The sequence below is a fragment of the Stenella coeruleoalba genome, assembly GCF_951394435.1.
Source record: "Stenella coeruleoalba genome assembly, contig: scaffold_118, whole genome shotgun sequence".
NCBI lineage: Eukaryota > Metazoa > Chordata > Mammalia > Artiodactyla > Delphinidae > Stenella > Stenella coeruleoalba.
The window spans coordinates 110,476-127,190 of record NW_027646071.1 but is presented as its reverse complement, the minus strand read 5'-3'; the positions used below and the strand labels follow the sequence as shown (position 1 = coordinate 127,190).

The 16,715-nt window shown below is 43.9% G+C and overlaps 1 long non-coding RNA gene across 18 annotated transcripts in view; it reads right to left on the bottom strand.

Annotated features, from left to right (window-relative positions):
* Window positions 1-16,715, bottom strand: part of LOC307181360 — a 968,012-nt gene that overhangs the window by 850,526 nt on the left and 100,771 nt on the right. Inside the window, exon 4 of one of the 18 annotated variants that reach the window (XR_013826547.1) lies at window positions 3,999-4,084. The exons of 16 other annotated variants lie outside the window; for them this stretch is intronic. This is a non-coding gene — a long non-coding RNA (uncharacterized lncRNA). Of the gene's footprint in view, window positions 1-840; window positions 927-3,998; window positions 4,085-16,715 lie in introns of all 18 variants that reach the window. One more of the 18 variants, XR_013826580.1, reaches the window with a different exon arrangement.

The following is a 16,715-nucleotide window of genomic DNA, read 5'->3' as shown; positions in this document are numbered from 1 at the left end:
TTCTGCGGAAGATGAACAGGAATAGCGAGAACCAATGAGAGACTAGCTGGAGGTGTCTGGACGGGCAAATTTAACTCTCATTTCCCACCAGGAAGAGGAAATAACCAAAGGCTCAGCGTGCCGTGCCGGAACCAAATTAGGGCCTGAAGCCATCCTGCGGTGTTGCGGCCAGCTCAAAAGAAAGCGAGTTGAAGAAAGGAGCTCAGGGGCACTGTAATTCACAAACCTGCAGAGTTATAAATGACAGCTATCGTCCAAAAATAGACTGAAGTAAGGCTGCCAAGAGGACTTGAAAGCGGGGCAGAATTGCAGGAAACCGATTTCAGGAGGTAGACTGGAATTGCATTGAAAGCATAGGAAAAGAGGCAGAACGTCCACAATGATGCACTTGGCCAAAAAGGGCGTATGCGTTTTTTCCTGAATATATTCAGGAAAAAATGCATACGCCCTTTTTGGCCAACCAAGCAAGCTTGCAAAGGAAATCTGCACTACAATGAAGTCTCACTTCCCCCCGGTCAAAAGGGCCATCTGAAAAAAGTGTAAAATCCAGAAAGGCAGGACAGGCCATGGAGAACTGGGAGCCTTGTTATGCTGATGGGCGGGATGTAAATTGCCAACAGACACTCGGGAGAAGTGTATGGTGTTTCCTGAAACATCTAAAAAACAAAGCAACAGAGCCTAGGGCACTGCCACTTATGGTCCTATAGCTTAGGGAAATTAAAATCAAAAAGACACAGCCTCCCCAAAGTTTGGGACGACTCTGTTTACAAGAACCTCGTTTACAGTACAAGTTCAACATCGTAGAAAGTGAAAAATGGATAAAGAAGTTGTGGTATTTACTTACAAAGCAATATCATTCAGCAATGAAATCTATGTCATCAGGCCCTTAGCATCACAATGAGTGGATTCAGGTATGATGATTCTAACTGAAATAAGTCACACAGAAAAAGAAACATCATAAGATATCAGTAATACACGGAATGTAAACTTGGCTACACAGGAACTGAATTACAGAACAGAACAGGGTCTCAAATTTAGAAAACCAACTTATGCTTGCTTAAGGGTAAAGGTGAGTTGGGGTGCTGCATAAAACCAGAGATTGAAATGAGCACAGATAAAGTTCCTTAAGTCAAATATGGAATAGACAAGAGCTACTCCTTGCTCAACGAAATGGACTCAACACCGCATATTAAACGCCTAAGAATGTACCTGACTAGTAAGTATCGTAAAACCTATAGATTGCTATGTCTCTGAAAGAGAATCAAGCATGTGTACAGGGGCATAAACGCAGCAGTGATAGGATTGGAGAGGTTCGGTGAGCAAATGAAGACCCTTTGAAGTCATATTGCATGGTACCCATTCCACGGGTCTCAACTCTCCAGGTTTAAGGTATTCTTCCTTCAGCTAAAACATGCATGTGGAACCCAAGTATGATCAACCATGTGAACGGGAGACGTGTTCAAATATGTCTCAGTTTTCCTCCCCTGGTACTCGGGTGCAACATTCCAGACGCTTTACTAACACTCTCCCCACTTGGAGAGTCAGCGCCTTTAACCTCCTGTTTGGCCCAGTTTGCAATTTCTGCGCAAGATGAACAGGAATAGCGAGAACCAATGAGAGACTAGCTGGAGGTGTCTGGACGGGCAAATTTAACTCTCATTTCCCACCAGGAAGAGGAAATAACCAAAGGCTCAGCTTGCCGTACCGGAACCAGATTAGGGCCTGAAGCCATCCTGCGGTGTTGCGGCCAGGTCACAAGAAAGCGAGTTGAAGAAAGGAGCTCAGGGGCACTGTAATTCACAAACCTGCAGAGTTATAAATGACAGCTATCGTCCAAAAATAGACTGAAGTAAGGCTGCCAAGAGGACTTGAAAGCGGGGCAGAATTGCAGGAAACCGATTTCAGGAGGTAGACTGGAATTGCATTGAAAGCATAGGAAAAGAGGCAGAACGTCCACAATGATGCACTTGGCCAAAAAGGGCGTATGCGTTTTTTCCTGAATATATTCAGGAAAAAACGCATACGCCCTTTTTGGCCAACCAAGCAAGCTTGCAAAGGAAATCTGCACTACAATGAAGTCTCACTTCCCCCCGGTCAAAAGGGCCATCTGAAAAAAGTGTAAAATCCAGAAAGGCAGGACAGGCCATGGAGAACTGGGAGCCTTGTTATGCTGATGGGCGGGATGTAAATTGCCAACAGACACTCGGGAGAAGTGTATGGTGTTTCCTGAAACATCTAAGAAACAAAGCAACAGAGCCTAGGGCACTTCCACTTATGGTCCTATAGCTTAGGGAAATTAAAATCAAAAAGACACAGCCACCCCAAAGTTTGGGACGCCTCTGTTTACAAGAACCTCGTTTACAGTACAAGTTCAACATCGCAGAAAGTGAAAAATGGATAAAGAACTTGTGGTACTTACGTACAATGCAGTATCACTCAGCAATGAAATCTATGTCATCAGGCCCGTAGCAGCATAATGAGTAGATTCAGGTACGATGATTCTAACTGAAATAAGTCACACAGAAAAAGAAACATCATAAGATATCACTAATACACGGAATGTAAACGTGGCTACACAGGAACTGAATTCCAAAACAGAACAGGTTCTCAAATTTAGAAAACCAACTTATGCTTGCTTAAGGGTAAAGGTGAGTTGGGGTGCTGCATAAAACCAGAGATTGAAATGAGCACAGATAAAGTTCCTTAAGCCAAATATGGAATAGACAAGAGCTACTCCTTGCTCAACGAAATGGACTCAACACCGCATATTAAACGCCTAAGAATGTACCTGACTAGTAAGTATCTTAAAACCTATGGATTGCTATGTCTCCGAAAGAGAATCAAGCATGTGTACAGGGGCATAAACGCAGCAGTGATAGGATTGGAGAGGTTCGGTGAGCAAATGAAGACCCTTTGAAGTCATATAGCATGGTACCCATTACACGGGTCTCAACTCTCCAGGTTTAAGGTATTCTTCCTTCAGCTAAAACATGCATGTGGAACCCAAGTATGATCAACCATGTGAACGGGAGACGTGTTCAAATATGTCTCAGTTTTCCTCCCCTGGTACTCGGGTGCAACATTCCAGACCCTTTACTAACACTCTCCCCACTTGGAGAGTCAGTCCCTTTAACCTCCTGTTTGGCCCAGTTTGCAATTTCTGCGGAAGATGAACAGGAATAGCGAGAACCAATGAGAGACTAGCTGGAGGTGTCTGGACGGGCAAATTTAACTCTCATTTCCCACCAGGAAGAGGAAATAACCAAAGGCTCAGCGTGCCGTGCCGGAACCAAATTAGGGCCTGAAGCCATCCTGCGGTGTTGCGGCCAGCTCACAAGAAAGCGAGTTGAAGAAAGGAGCTCAGGGGCACTGTAATTCACAAACCTGCAGAGTTATAAATGACAGCTATCGTCCAAAAATAGACTGAAGTAAGGCTGCCAAGAGGAGTTGAAAGCGGGGCAGAATTGCAGGAAACCGATTTCAGGAGGTAGACTGGAATTGCATTGAAAGCATAGGAAAAGAGGCAGAACGTCCACAATGATGCACTTGGCCAAAAAGGGCGTATGCGTTTTTTCCTGAATATATTCAGGAAAAAATGCATACGCCCTTTTTGGCCAACCAAGCAAGCTTGCAAAGGAAATCTGCACTACAATGAAGTCTCACTTCCCCCTGGTCAAAAGGGTCATCTGAAAAAAGTGTAAAATCCAGAAAGGCAGGACAGGCCATGGAGAACTGGGAGCCTTGTTATGCTGATGGGCGGGATGTAAATTGCCAACAACCACTCGGGAGAAGTGTATGGTGTTTCCTGAAACATCTAAAAAACAAAGCAACAGAACCTAGGGCACTTCCACTTATGGTCCTATAGCTTAGGGAAATTAAAATCAAAAAGACACAGCCACCCCAAAGTTTGGAACGGCTCTGTTTACAAGAACCTCGTTTACAGTACAAGTTCAACATCGCAGAAAGTGAAAAATGGATAAAGAAGTTGTGGTATTTACTTACAAAGCAATATCACTCAGCAATGAAATCTGTGTCATCAGGCCCTTAGCAGCACAGTGAGTGGATTCAGGTATGATGATTCTAACTGAAATAAGTCACACAGAAAAAGAAACATCATAAGATATCACTAATACACAGAATGTAAACTTGGCTACACAGGAACTGAATTACAGAATAGAACAGGGTCTCAAATTTAGAAAACCAACTTATTCTTGCTTAAGGGGAAAGGTGAGTTGGGGTGCTGCATAAAACCAGAGATTGAAATGAGCACAGATAAAGTTCCTTAAGCCAAATATGGAATAGACAAGAGCTACTCCTTACTCAACGAAATGGACTCAACACCGCATATTAAACGCCTAAGAATGTACCTGACTAGTAAGTATCTTAAAACCTATGGATTGCTATGTCTCCGAAAGAGAATCAAGCATGTGTACAGGGGCATAAACGCAGCAGTGATAGGGTTGGAGAGGTTCGGTGAGCAAATGAAGACCCTTTGAAGTCATATTGCATGGTACCCATTCCACGGGTTTCAACTACCCAGGTTTAAGGTATTCTTCCTTCAGCTAAAACATGCATGTGGAACCTAGAGTATGATCAACCATGTGATCGGGAGACGTGTTCAAATATGTCTCAGTTTTCCTCCCCTGGTACTCGGGTGCAACATTCCAGACGCTTTACTAACACTCTCCCCACTTGGAGAATCAGTCCCTTTAAACTCCTGTTTGGCCCAGTTTGCAATTTCTGCGGAAGATGAACAGGAATAGCGAGAACCAATGAGAGGCTAGCTGGAGGTGTCTGGACGGGCAAATTTAACTCTCATTTCCCACCAGGAAGAGGAATTAACCAAAGGCTCAACATGCCCGGCCGGAACCAGATTAGGGCCTGAAGCCATCCTGCGGTGTTGCGGCCAGCTCACAAGAAAGCGAGTTGAAGAAAGGAGCTCAGGGGCACTGTAATTCACAAACCTGCAGAGTTATAAATGACAGCTATCGTCCAAAAATAGACTGAAGTAAGGCTGCCAAGAGGACTTGAAAGCGGGGCAGAATTGTAGGAAACCGATTTCAGGAGGTAGACTGGAATTGCATTGAAAGCATAGGAAAAGAGGCAGAACGTCCACAATGATGCACTTGGCCAAAAAGGGCGTATGAGTTTTTTCCTGAATATATTCAGGAAAAAACGCATACGCCCTTTTTGGCCAACCAAGCAAGCTTGCAAAGGAAATCTGCACTACAATGAAGTCTCACTTCCCCCCGGTCAAAAGGGCCATCTGAAAAAAGTGTAAAATCCAGAAAGGCAACAGGCCATTGAGAACTGGGAGCCTTGTTATGCTGATGGGCGGGATGTAAATTGCCAACAGACACTTGGGAGAAGTGTATGGTGTTTCCTGAAACATCTAAAAAACAAAGCAACAGAGCCTAGGGCACTTCCACTTATGGTCCTATAGCTTAGGGAAATTAAAATCAAAAAGACACAGCCACCCCAAAGTTTGGAACGGCTCTGTTTACAAGAACCTCGTTTACAGTACAAGTTCAACATCGCCGAAAGTGAAAAATGGATAAAGAAGTTGTGGTATTCACTTACAAAGCAATATCACTCAGCAATGAAATCTATGTCATCAGGCCCTTAGCAGCACAATGAGTGGATTCAGGTATGATGATTCTAACTGAAATAAGTCACACAGAAAAAGAAACATCATAAGATATCAGTAATACACGGAATGGAAACTTGGCTACACAGGAACTGAATTACAGAACAGAACAGTGTCTCAAATTTAGAAAAACAACTTATGCTTGCTTAAGGGTAAAGGTGAGTTGGGGTGCTGCATAAAACCAGAGATTGAAATGAGCACAGATAAAGTTCCTTAAGCCAAATATGGAATAGACAAGAGCTACTCCTTGCTCAACAAAATGGACTCAACACCGCATATTAAACGCCTAAGAATGTACCTGACTTGTAAGTATCTTAAAACCTATGGATTGCTATGTCTCCGAAAGAGAATCAAGCATGTGTACAGGGGCATAAACGCAGCAGTGATAGGATTGGAGAGGTTCGGTGAGCAAATGAAGACCCTTTGAAGTCATATTGCATGGTACCCATTCCAAGGGTTTCAACTACCCAGGTTTCAGGTATTCTTCCTTCAGCTAAAACATGCATGTGGAACCTAGAGTATGATCAACCATGTGATCGGGAGACGTGTTCAAATATGTCTCAGTTTTCCTCCCCTGGTACTCGGGTGCAACATTCCAGATGCTTTACTAACACTCTCCCCACTTGGAGAGTCAGTCCCTTTAACCTCCTGTTTGGCCCAGTTTGCAATTTCTGCGGAAGATGAACAGGAATAGCGAGAACCAATGAGAGGCTAGCTGGAGGTGTCTGGACGGGCAAATTTAACTCTCATTTCCCACCAGGAAGAGGAATTAACCAAAGGCTCAGTATGCCGGGCCGGAACCAGATTAGGGCCTGAAGCCATCCTGCGGTGTTGCGGCCAGGTCACAAGAAAGCGAGTTGAAGAAAGGAGCTCAGGGGCACTGTAATTCACAAACCTGCAGAGTTATAAATGACAGCTATCGTCCAAAAATAGACTGAAGTAAGGCTGCCAAGAGGACTTGAAAGCGGGGCAGAATTGCAGGAAACCGATTTCAGGAGGTAGACTGAAATTGCATTGAAAGCATAGGAAAAGAGGCAGAACGTCCACAATGATGCACTTGGCCAAAAAGGGCGTATGCGTTTTTTCCTGAATATATTCAGGAAAAAACGCATACGCCCTTTTTGGCCAACCAAGCAAGCTTGCAAAGGAAATCTGCACTACAATGAAGTCTCACTTCCCCCCGGTCAAAAGGGCCATCTGAAAAAAGTGTAAAATCCAGAAAGGCAGGACAGGCCATGGAGAACTGGGAGCCTTGTTATGCTGATGGGCGGGATGTAAATTGCCAACAGACACTCGGGAGAAGTGTATGGTGTTTCCTGAAACATCTAAAAAACAAAGCAACAGAGCCTAGGGCACTTCCACTTATGGTCCTATAGCTTAGGGAAATTAAAATCAAAAAGACACAGCCACCCCAAAGTTTGGAACGGCTCTGTTTACAAGAACCTCGTTTACAGTACAAGTTCAACATCGCAGAAAGTGAAAAATGGATAAAGAACTTGTGGTACTTACGTACAATGCAGTATCACTCAGCAATGAAATCTATGTCATCAGGCCCGTAGCAGCATAATGAGTGGATTCAGGTACGATGATTCTAACTGAAATAAGTCACACAGAAAAAGAAACATCATAAGATATCACTAATACACGGAATGTAAACTTGGCTACACAGGAACTGAATTCCAAAACAGAACAGGTTCTCAAATTTAGAAAACCAACTTATGCTTGCTTAAGGGGAAAGGTGAGTTGGGTTGCTGCATAAAACCAGAGATTGAAATGAGCACAGATAAAGTTCCTTAAGCCAAATATGGAATAGACAAGAGCTACTCCTTGCTCAATGAAATGGACTCAACACCGCATATTAAACGCCTAAGAATGTACCTGACTAGTAAGTATCTTAAAACCTATGGATTGCTATGTCTCCGAAAGAGAATCAAGCATGTGTACAGGGGCATAAACGCAGCAGTGATAGGATTGGAGAGGTTCGGTGAGCAAATGAAGACCCTTTGAAGTCATATTGCATGGTACCCATTCCACGGGTTTCAACTACCCAGGTTTTAGGTATTCTTCCTTCAGCTAAAACATGCATGTGGAACCCAGAGTATGATCAACCATGTGATCGGGAGACGTGTTCAAATATGTCTCAGTTTTCGTACCCTGGTACTCGGGTGCAACATTCCAGACGCTTTACTAACACTCTCCCGACTTGGAGGGTCAGTGTCTTTAACCTCCTGATTGGCCCAGTTTGCAATTTCTGCGGAAGATGAACAGGAATAGCGAGAACCAATGAGAGACTAGCTGGAGGTGTCTGGACGGGCAAATTTAACTCTCATGTCCCACCAGGAAGAGGAATTAACCAAAGGCTCAGCGTGCCGTGCCGGAACCAGATTAGGGCCTGAAGCCATCCTGCGGTGTTGCGGCCAGCTCACAAGAAAGCGAGTTGAAGAAAGGAGCTCAGGGGCACTGTAATTCACAAACCTGCAGAGTTATAAATGACAGCTATCGTCCAAAAATAGACTGAAGTAAGGCTGCCAAGAGGACTTGAAAGCGGGGCAGAATTGCAGGAAACCGATTTCAGGAGGTAGACTGGGATTGCATTGAAAGCATAGGAAAAGAGGCAGAACGTCCACAATGATGCACTTGGCCAAAAAGGGCGTATGCGTTTTTTCCTGAATATATTCAGGAAAAAACGCATACGCCCTTTTTGGCCAACCAAGCAAGCTTGCAAAGGAAATCTGCACTACAATGAAGTCTCACTTCCCCCCGGTCAAAAGGGCCATCTGAAAAAAGTGTAAAATCCAGAAAGGCAGGACAGGCCATGGAGAACTGGGAGCCTTGTTATGCTGACGGGCGGGATGTAAATTGCCAACAACCACTCGGGAGAAGTGTATGGTGTTTCCTGAAACATCTAAAAAACAAAGCAACAGAGCCTAGGGCACTGTCACTTACGGTCCTATAGCTTAGGGAAATTAAAATCAAAAAGACACAGCCACCCCAAAGTTTGGAACGGCTCTGTTTACAAGAACCTCGTTTACAGTACAAGTTCAACATCGCAGAAAGTGAAAAATGGATAAAGAACTTGTGGTACTTACGTACAATGCAGTATCACTCAGCAATGAAATCTATGTCATCAGGGCCGTAGCAGCATAATGAGTAGATTCAGGTACGATGATTCTAACTGAAATAAGTCACACAGAAAAAAACATCATAAGTTATCACTAATACACGGAATGTAAACTTGGCTACACAGGAACTGAATTCCAAAACAGAACAGGTTCTCAAATTTAGAAAACCAACTTATGCTTGCTTAAGGGGAAAGGTGAGTTGGGTTGCTGCATAAAACCAGAGATTGAAATGAGCACAGATAAAGTTCCTTAAGCTAAATATGGAATAGACAAGAGCTACTCCTTGCTCAACGAAATGGACTCAACACCGCATATTAAACGCCAAAGAATGTACCTGACTAGTAAGTATCTTAAAACCTATGGATTGCTATGTCTCCGAAAGAGAATCAAGCATGTGTACAGGGGCATAAACGCAGCAGTGATAGGATTGGAGAGGTTCGGTGAGCAAATGAAGACCCTTTGAAGTCATATTGCATGGTACCCATTCCACGGGTTTCAACTACCCAGGTTTTAGGTATTCTTCCTTCAGCTAAAACATGCATGTGGAACCCAGAGTATGATCAACCATGTGATCGGGAGACGTGTTCAAATATGTCTCAGTTTTCGTACCCTGGTACTCAGGTGCAACATTCTAGACGCTTTACTAACACTCTCCCGACTTGGAGAGTCAGTGTCTTTAACCTCCTGTTTGGCCCAGTTTGCAATTTCTGCAGAAGATGAACAGGAATAGCGAGAACCAATGAGAGACTAGCTGGAGGTGTCTGGACGGGCAAATTTAACTCTCATTTCCCACCAGGAAGAGGAATTAACCAAAGGCTCAGCGTGCCGTGCCGGAACCAGATTAGGGCCTGAAGCCATCCTGCGGTGTTGCGGCCAGCTCACAAGAAAGCGAGTTGAAGAAAGGAGCTCAGGGGCACTGTAATTCACAAACCTGCAGAGTTATAAATGACAGCTATCGTCCAAAAATAGACTGAAGTAAGGCTGCCAAGAGGACTTGAAAGCGGGGCAGAATTGCAGGAAACCGATTTCAGGAGGTAGACTGGAATTGCATTGAAAGCATAGGAAAAGAGGCAGAACGTCCACAATGATGCACTTGGCCAAAAAGGGCGTATGCGTTTTTTCCTGAATATATTCAGGAAAAAACGCATACGCCCTTTTTGGCCAACCAAGCAAGCTTGCAAAGGAAATCTGCACTACAATGAAGTCTCACTTCCTCCCGGTCAAAAGGGCCATCTGAAAAAAGTGTAAAATCCACAAAGGCAACAGGCCATGGAGAACTGGGAGCCTTGTTATGCTGATGGGCGGGATGTAAATTGCCAACAGACACTCGGGAGAAGTGTATGGTGTTTCCTGAAACATCTAAAAAACAAAGCAACAGAGCCTAGGGCACTTCCACTTATGGTCCTATAGCTTAGGGAAATTAAAATCAAAAAGACACAGCCACCCCAAAGTTTGGAACGGCTCTGTTTACAAGAACCTCGTTTACAGTACAAGTTCAACATCGCAGAAAGTGAAAAATGGATAAAGAACTTGTGGTACTTACGTACAATGCAGTATCACTCAGCAATGAAATCTATGTCATCAGGGCCGTAGCAGCATAATGAGTAGATTCAGGTACGATGATTCTAACTGAAATAAGTCACACAGAAAAGAAACATCATAAGTTATCACTAATACACGGAATGTAAACTTGGCTACACAGGAACTGAATTCCAAAACAGAACAGGTTCTCAAATTTAGAAAACCAACTTATGCTTGCTTAAGGGTAAAGGTGAGTTGGGGTGCTGCATAAAACCAGAGATTGAAATGAGCACAGATAAAGTTCCTTAAGCCAAATATGGAATAGACAAGAGCTACTCCTTGCTCAATGAAATGGACTCAACACCGCATATTAAACGCCTAAGAATGTACCTGACTACTAAGTATCTTAAAACCTATGGATTGCTATGTCTCCGAAAGAGAATCAAGCATGTGTACAGGGGCATAAATGCAGCAGTGATAGGATTGGAGAGGTTCGGTGAGCAAATGAAGACCCTTTGAAGTCATATTGCATGGTACCCATTCCACGGGTTTCAACTACCCAGGTTTTAGGTATTCTTCCTTCAGCTAAAACATGCATGTGGAACCCAGAGTATGATCAACCATGTGATCGGGAGACGTGTTCAAATATGTCTCAGTTTTCGTACCCTGGTACTCGGGTGCAACATTCCAGACGCTTTACTAACACTCTCCCGACTTGGAGGGTCAGTGTCTTTAACCTCCTGATTGGCCCAGTTTGCAATTTCTGCGGAAGATGAACAGGAATAGCGAGAACCAATGAGAGACTAGCTGGAGGTGTCTGGACGGGCAAATTTAACTCTCATTTCCCACCAGGAAGAGGAATTAACCAAAGGCTCAGCATGCCGTGCCGGAACCAGATTAGGGCCTGAAGCCATCCTGCGGTGTTGCGGCCAGCTCACAAGAAAGCGAGTTGAAGAAAGGAGCTCAGGGGCACTGTAATTCACAAACCTGCAGAGTTATAAATGACAGCTATCGTCCAAAAATAGACTGAAGTAAGGCTGCCAAGAGGACTTGAAAGCGGGGCAGAATTGCAGGAAACCGATTTCAGGAGGTAGACTGGAATTGCATTGAAAGCATAGGAAAAGAGGCAGAACGTCCACAATGATGCACTTGGCCAAAAAGGGCGTATGCGTTTTTTCCTGAATATATTCAGGAAAAAACGCATACGCCCTTTTTGGCCAACCAAGCAAGCTTGCAAAGGAAATCTGCACTACAATGAAGTCTCACTTCCCCCCGGTCAAAAGGGCCATCTGAAAAAAGTGTAAAATCCAGAAAGGCAGGACAGGCCATGGAGAACTGGGAGCCTTGTTATGCTGATGGGCGGGATGTAAATTGCCAACAACCACTCGGGAGAAGTGTATGGTGTTTCCTGAAACATCTAAAAAACAAAGCAACAGAGCCTAGGGCACTTCCAATTATGGTCCTATAGCTTAGGGAAATTAAAATCAAAAAGACACAGCCACCCCAAATTTTGGGACGCCTCCGTTTACAAGAACCTTGTTTACCGTACATGTTCAATATCACAGAAAGTGAAAAATGGATAAAGAACTTGTGGTACTTACGTACAATGCAGTATCACTCAGCAATGAAATCTATGTCATCAGGCCCGTAGCAGCATAATGAGTGGATTCAGGTACCATGATTCAAACTGAAATAAGTCACACAGAAAAAGAAACATCATAAGATATCACTAATACACGGAATGTAAACTTGGCTACACAGGAACTGAATTACAGAACAGAACAGGGTCTCAAATTTAGAAAACCAACTTATGCTTGCTTAAGGGTAAAGGTGAGTTGGGGTGCTGCATAAAACCAGAGATTGAAATGAGCACAGATAAAGTTCCTTAAGTCAAATATTGAATAGACAAGAGCTACTCCTTGCTCAATGAAATGGACTCAACACCGCATATTAAACACCTAAGAATGTACCTGACTAGTAAGTATCTTAAAACCTATGGATTGCTATGTCTCCGAAAGAGAATCAAGCATGTGTACAGGGGCATAAACGCAGCAGTGATAGGATTGGAGAGGTTCGGTGAGCAAATGAAGACCCTTTGAAGTCATATTGCATGGTACCCATTCCACGGGTCTTAACTCTCCAGGTTTAAGGTATTCTTCCTTCAGCTAAAACATGCATGTGGAACCCAAGTATGATCAACCATGTGAACGGGAGACGTGTTCAAATATGTCTCAGTTTTCCTCCCCTGGTACTCGGGTGCAACATTCCAGACGCTTTACTAACACTCTCCCCACTTGGAGAGTCAGCGCCTTTAACCTCCTGTTTGGCCCGGTTTGCAATTTCTGCGGAAGATGAACAGGAATAGCGAGAACCAATGAGAGACTAGCTGGAGGTGTCTGGACGGGCAAATTTAACTCTCAATTCCCACCAGGAAGAGGAAATAACCAAAGGCTCAGCGTGCCGTGCCGGAACCAGATTAGGGCCTGAAGCCATCCTGCGGTGTTGCGGCCAGGTCACAAGAAAGCAAGTTGAAGAAAGGAGCTCAGGGGCACTGTAATTCACAAACCTGCAGAGTTATAAATGACAGCTATCGTCCAAAAATAGACTGAAGTAAGGCTGCCAAGAGGACTTGAAAGCGGGGCAGAATTGCAGGAAACCGATTTCAGGAGGTAGACTGGAATTGCATTGAAAGCATAGGAAAAGAGGCAGAACGTCCACAATGATGCACTTGGCCAAAAAGGGTGTATGCGTTTTTTCCTGAATATATTCAGGAAAAAACGCATACGCCCTTTTTGGCCAACCAAGCAAGCTTGCAAAGGAAATCTGCACTACAATGAAGTCTCACTTCCCCCCGGTCAAAAGGGCCATCTGAAAAAAGTGTAAAATCCAGAAAGGCAGGACAGGCCATGGAGAACTGGGAGCCTTGTTATGCTGATGGGCGGGATGTAAATTGCCAACAACCACTCGGGAGAAGTGTATGGTGTTTCCTGAAACATCTAAAAAACAAAGCAACAGAGCCTAGGGCACTGCCACTTATAGTCCTATAGCTTAGGGAAATTAAAATCAAAAAGACACAGCCACCCCAAAGTTTGGGACGCCTCCGTTTACAAGAACCTTGTTTACCGTACATGTTCAATATCACAGAAAGTGAAAAATGGATAAAGAACTTGTGGTACTTACGTACAATGCAGTATCACTCAGCAATGAAATCTATGTCATCAGGCCCGTAGCAGCATAATGAGTGGATTCAGGTACGATGATTCTAACTGAAATAAGTCACACAGAAAAAGAAACATCATAAGATATCACTAATACACGGAATGTAAACTTGGCTACACAGGAACTGAATTACAGAACAGAACAGGGTCTCAAATTTAGAAAACCAACTTATGCTTGCTTAAGGGTAAAGGTGAGTTGGGGTGCTGCATAAAACCAGAGATTGAAATGAGCACAGATAAAGTTCCTTAAGTCAAATATTGAATAGACAAGAGCTACTCCTTGCTCAATGAAATGGACTCAACACCGCATATTAAACACCTAAGAATGTACCTGACTAGTAAGTATCTTAAAACCTATGGATTGCTATGTCTCCGAAAGAGAATCAAGCATGTGTACAGGGGCATAAACGCAGCAGTGATAGGATTGGAGAGGTTCGGTGAGCAAATGAAGACCCTTTGAGGTCATATTGCATGGTACCCATTACACGGGTCTCAACTCTTCAGGTTTAAGGTATTCTTCCTTCAGCTAAAACATGCATGTGGAACCCAGAGTATGATCAACCATGTGAACGGGAGACGTGTTCAAATATGTCTCAGTTTTCCTCCCCTGGTACTCGGGTGCAACATTCCAGACGTTTTACTAACACTCTCCCGACTTGGAGAGTCAGTCCCTTTAACCTCCTGTTTGGCCCAGTTTGCAATTTCTGCGGAAGATGAACAGGAATAGCGAGAACCAATGAGAGGCTAGCTGGAGGTGTCTGGACGGGCAAATTTAACTCTCATTTCCCACCAGGAAGAGGAATTAACCAAAGGCTCAGCATGCCGGGCCGGAACAAAATTAGGGCCTGAAGCCATCCTGCGGTGTTGCGGCCAGGTCACAAGAAAGCGAGTTGAAGAAAGGAGCTCAGGGGCACTGTAATTCACAAACCTGCAGAGTTATAAATGACAGCTATCGTCCAAAAATAGACTGAAGTAAGGCTGCCAAGAGGACTTGAAAGCGGGGCAGAATTGCAGGAAACCGATTTCAGGAGGTAGACTGGAATTGCATTGAAAGCATAGGAAAAGAGGCAGAACGTCCACAATGATGCACTTGGCCAAAAAGGGCGTATGCGTTTTTTCCTGAATATATTCAGGAAAAAAAGCATACGCCCTTTTTGGCCAACCAAGCAAGCTTGCAAAGGAAATCTGCACTACAGTGAAGTCTCACTTCCCCCCGGTCAAAACGGCCATCTGAAAAAAGTGTAAAATCCAGAAAGTCAGGACAGGCCATGGAGAACTGGGAGCCTTGTTATGCTGATGGGCGGGATGTAAATTGCCAACAACCACTCGGGAGAAGTGTATGGTGTTTCCTGAAACATCTAAAAAACAAAGCAACAGAGCCTAGGGCACTTCCACTTATGGTCCTATAGCTTAGGGAAATTAAAATCAAAAAGACACAGCCACCCCAAAGTTTGGGACGCCTCTGTTTACAAGAACCTCGTTTACAGTACAAGTTCAACATCGCAGAAAGTGAAAAATGGATAAAGAAGTTGTGGTATTTACTTACAAAGCAATATCACTCAGCAATGAAATCTGTGTCATCAGGCCCTTAGCAGCACAATGAGTGGATTCAGGTATGATGATTCTAACTGAAATAAGTCACACAGAAAAAGAAACATCATAAGATATCAGTAATACACGGAATGTAAACTTGGCTTAACAGGAACTGAATTCCAAAACAGAACAGTTTCTCAAATTTAGAAAACCAACTTATGCTTGCTGAAGGGTAAAGGTGAGTTGGGTTGCTGCATAAAACCAGAGATTGAAATGAGCACAGATAAAGTTCCTTAAGCCAAATATGGAATAGACAAGAGCTACTCCTTGCTCAACGAAATGGACTCAACACCGCATATTAAACGCCTAATAATGTACCTGAATAGTAAGTATCTTAAAACCTATGGATTGCTATGTCTCCGAAAGAGAATCAAGCATGTGTACAGGGGCATAAACGCAGCAGTGATAGGATTGGAGAGGTTCGGTGAGCAAATGAAGACCCTTTGAAGTCATATTGCATGGTACCCATTCCACGGGTTTCAACTACCCAGGTTTTAGGTATTCTTCCTTCAGCTAAAACATGCATGTGGAACCCAGAGTATGATCAACCATGTGATCGGGAGACGTGTTCAAATATGTCTCAGTTTTCGTACCCTGGTACTCGGGTGCAACATTCCAGACGCTTTACTAACACTCTCCTGACTTGGAGAGTCAGTGTCTTTAACCTCCTGTTTGGCCCAGTTTGCAATTTCTGCGGAAGATGAACAGGAATAGCGAGAACCAATGAGAGACTAGCTGGAGGTGTCTGGACGGGCAAATTTAACTCTCATTTCCCACCAGGAAGAGGAATTAACCAAAGGCTCAGCGTGCCGTGCCGGAACCAGATTAGGGCCTGAAGCCATCCTGCGGTGTTGCGGCCAGCTCAAAAGAAGGCGAGTTGAAGAAAGGAGCTCAGGGGCACTGTAATTCACAAACCTGCAGAGTTATAAATGACAGCTATCGTCCAAAAATAGACTGAAGTAAGGCTGCCAAGAGGACTTGAAAGCGGGGCAGAATTGCAGGAAACCGATTTCAGGAGGTAGACTGGAATTGCATTGAAAGCATAGGAAAAGAGGCAGAACGTCCACAATAATGCACTTGGCCAAAAAGGGTGTATGCGTTTTTTCCTGAATATATTCAGGAAAAAACGCATACGCCCTTTTTGGCCAACCAAGCAAGCTTGCAAAGGAAATCTGCACTACAATGAAGTCTCACTTCCCCCCGGTCAAAAGGGCCATCTGAAAAAAGTGTAAAATCCAGAAAGGCAACAGGCCATGGAGAACTGGGAGCCTTGTTATGCTGATGGGCGGGATGTAAATTGCCAACAGACACTCGGGAGAAGTGTATGGTGTTTCCTGAAACATCTAAAAAACAAAGCAACAGAGCCTAGGGCACTTCCACTTATGGTCCTATAGCTTAGGGAAATTAAAATCAAAAAGACACAGCCACCCCAAAGTTTGGAACGGCTCTGTTTACAAGAACCTCGTTTACAGTACAAGTTCAACATCGCAGAAAGTGAAAAATGGATAAACAACTTGTGGTACTTACGTACAATGCAGTATCACTCAGCAATGAAATCTGTGTCATCAGGCCCTTAGCAGCACAATGAGTGGATTCAGGTATGATGATTCTAAC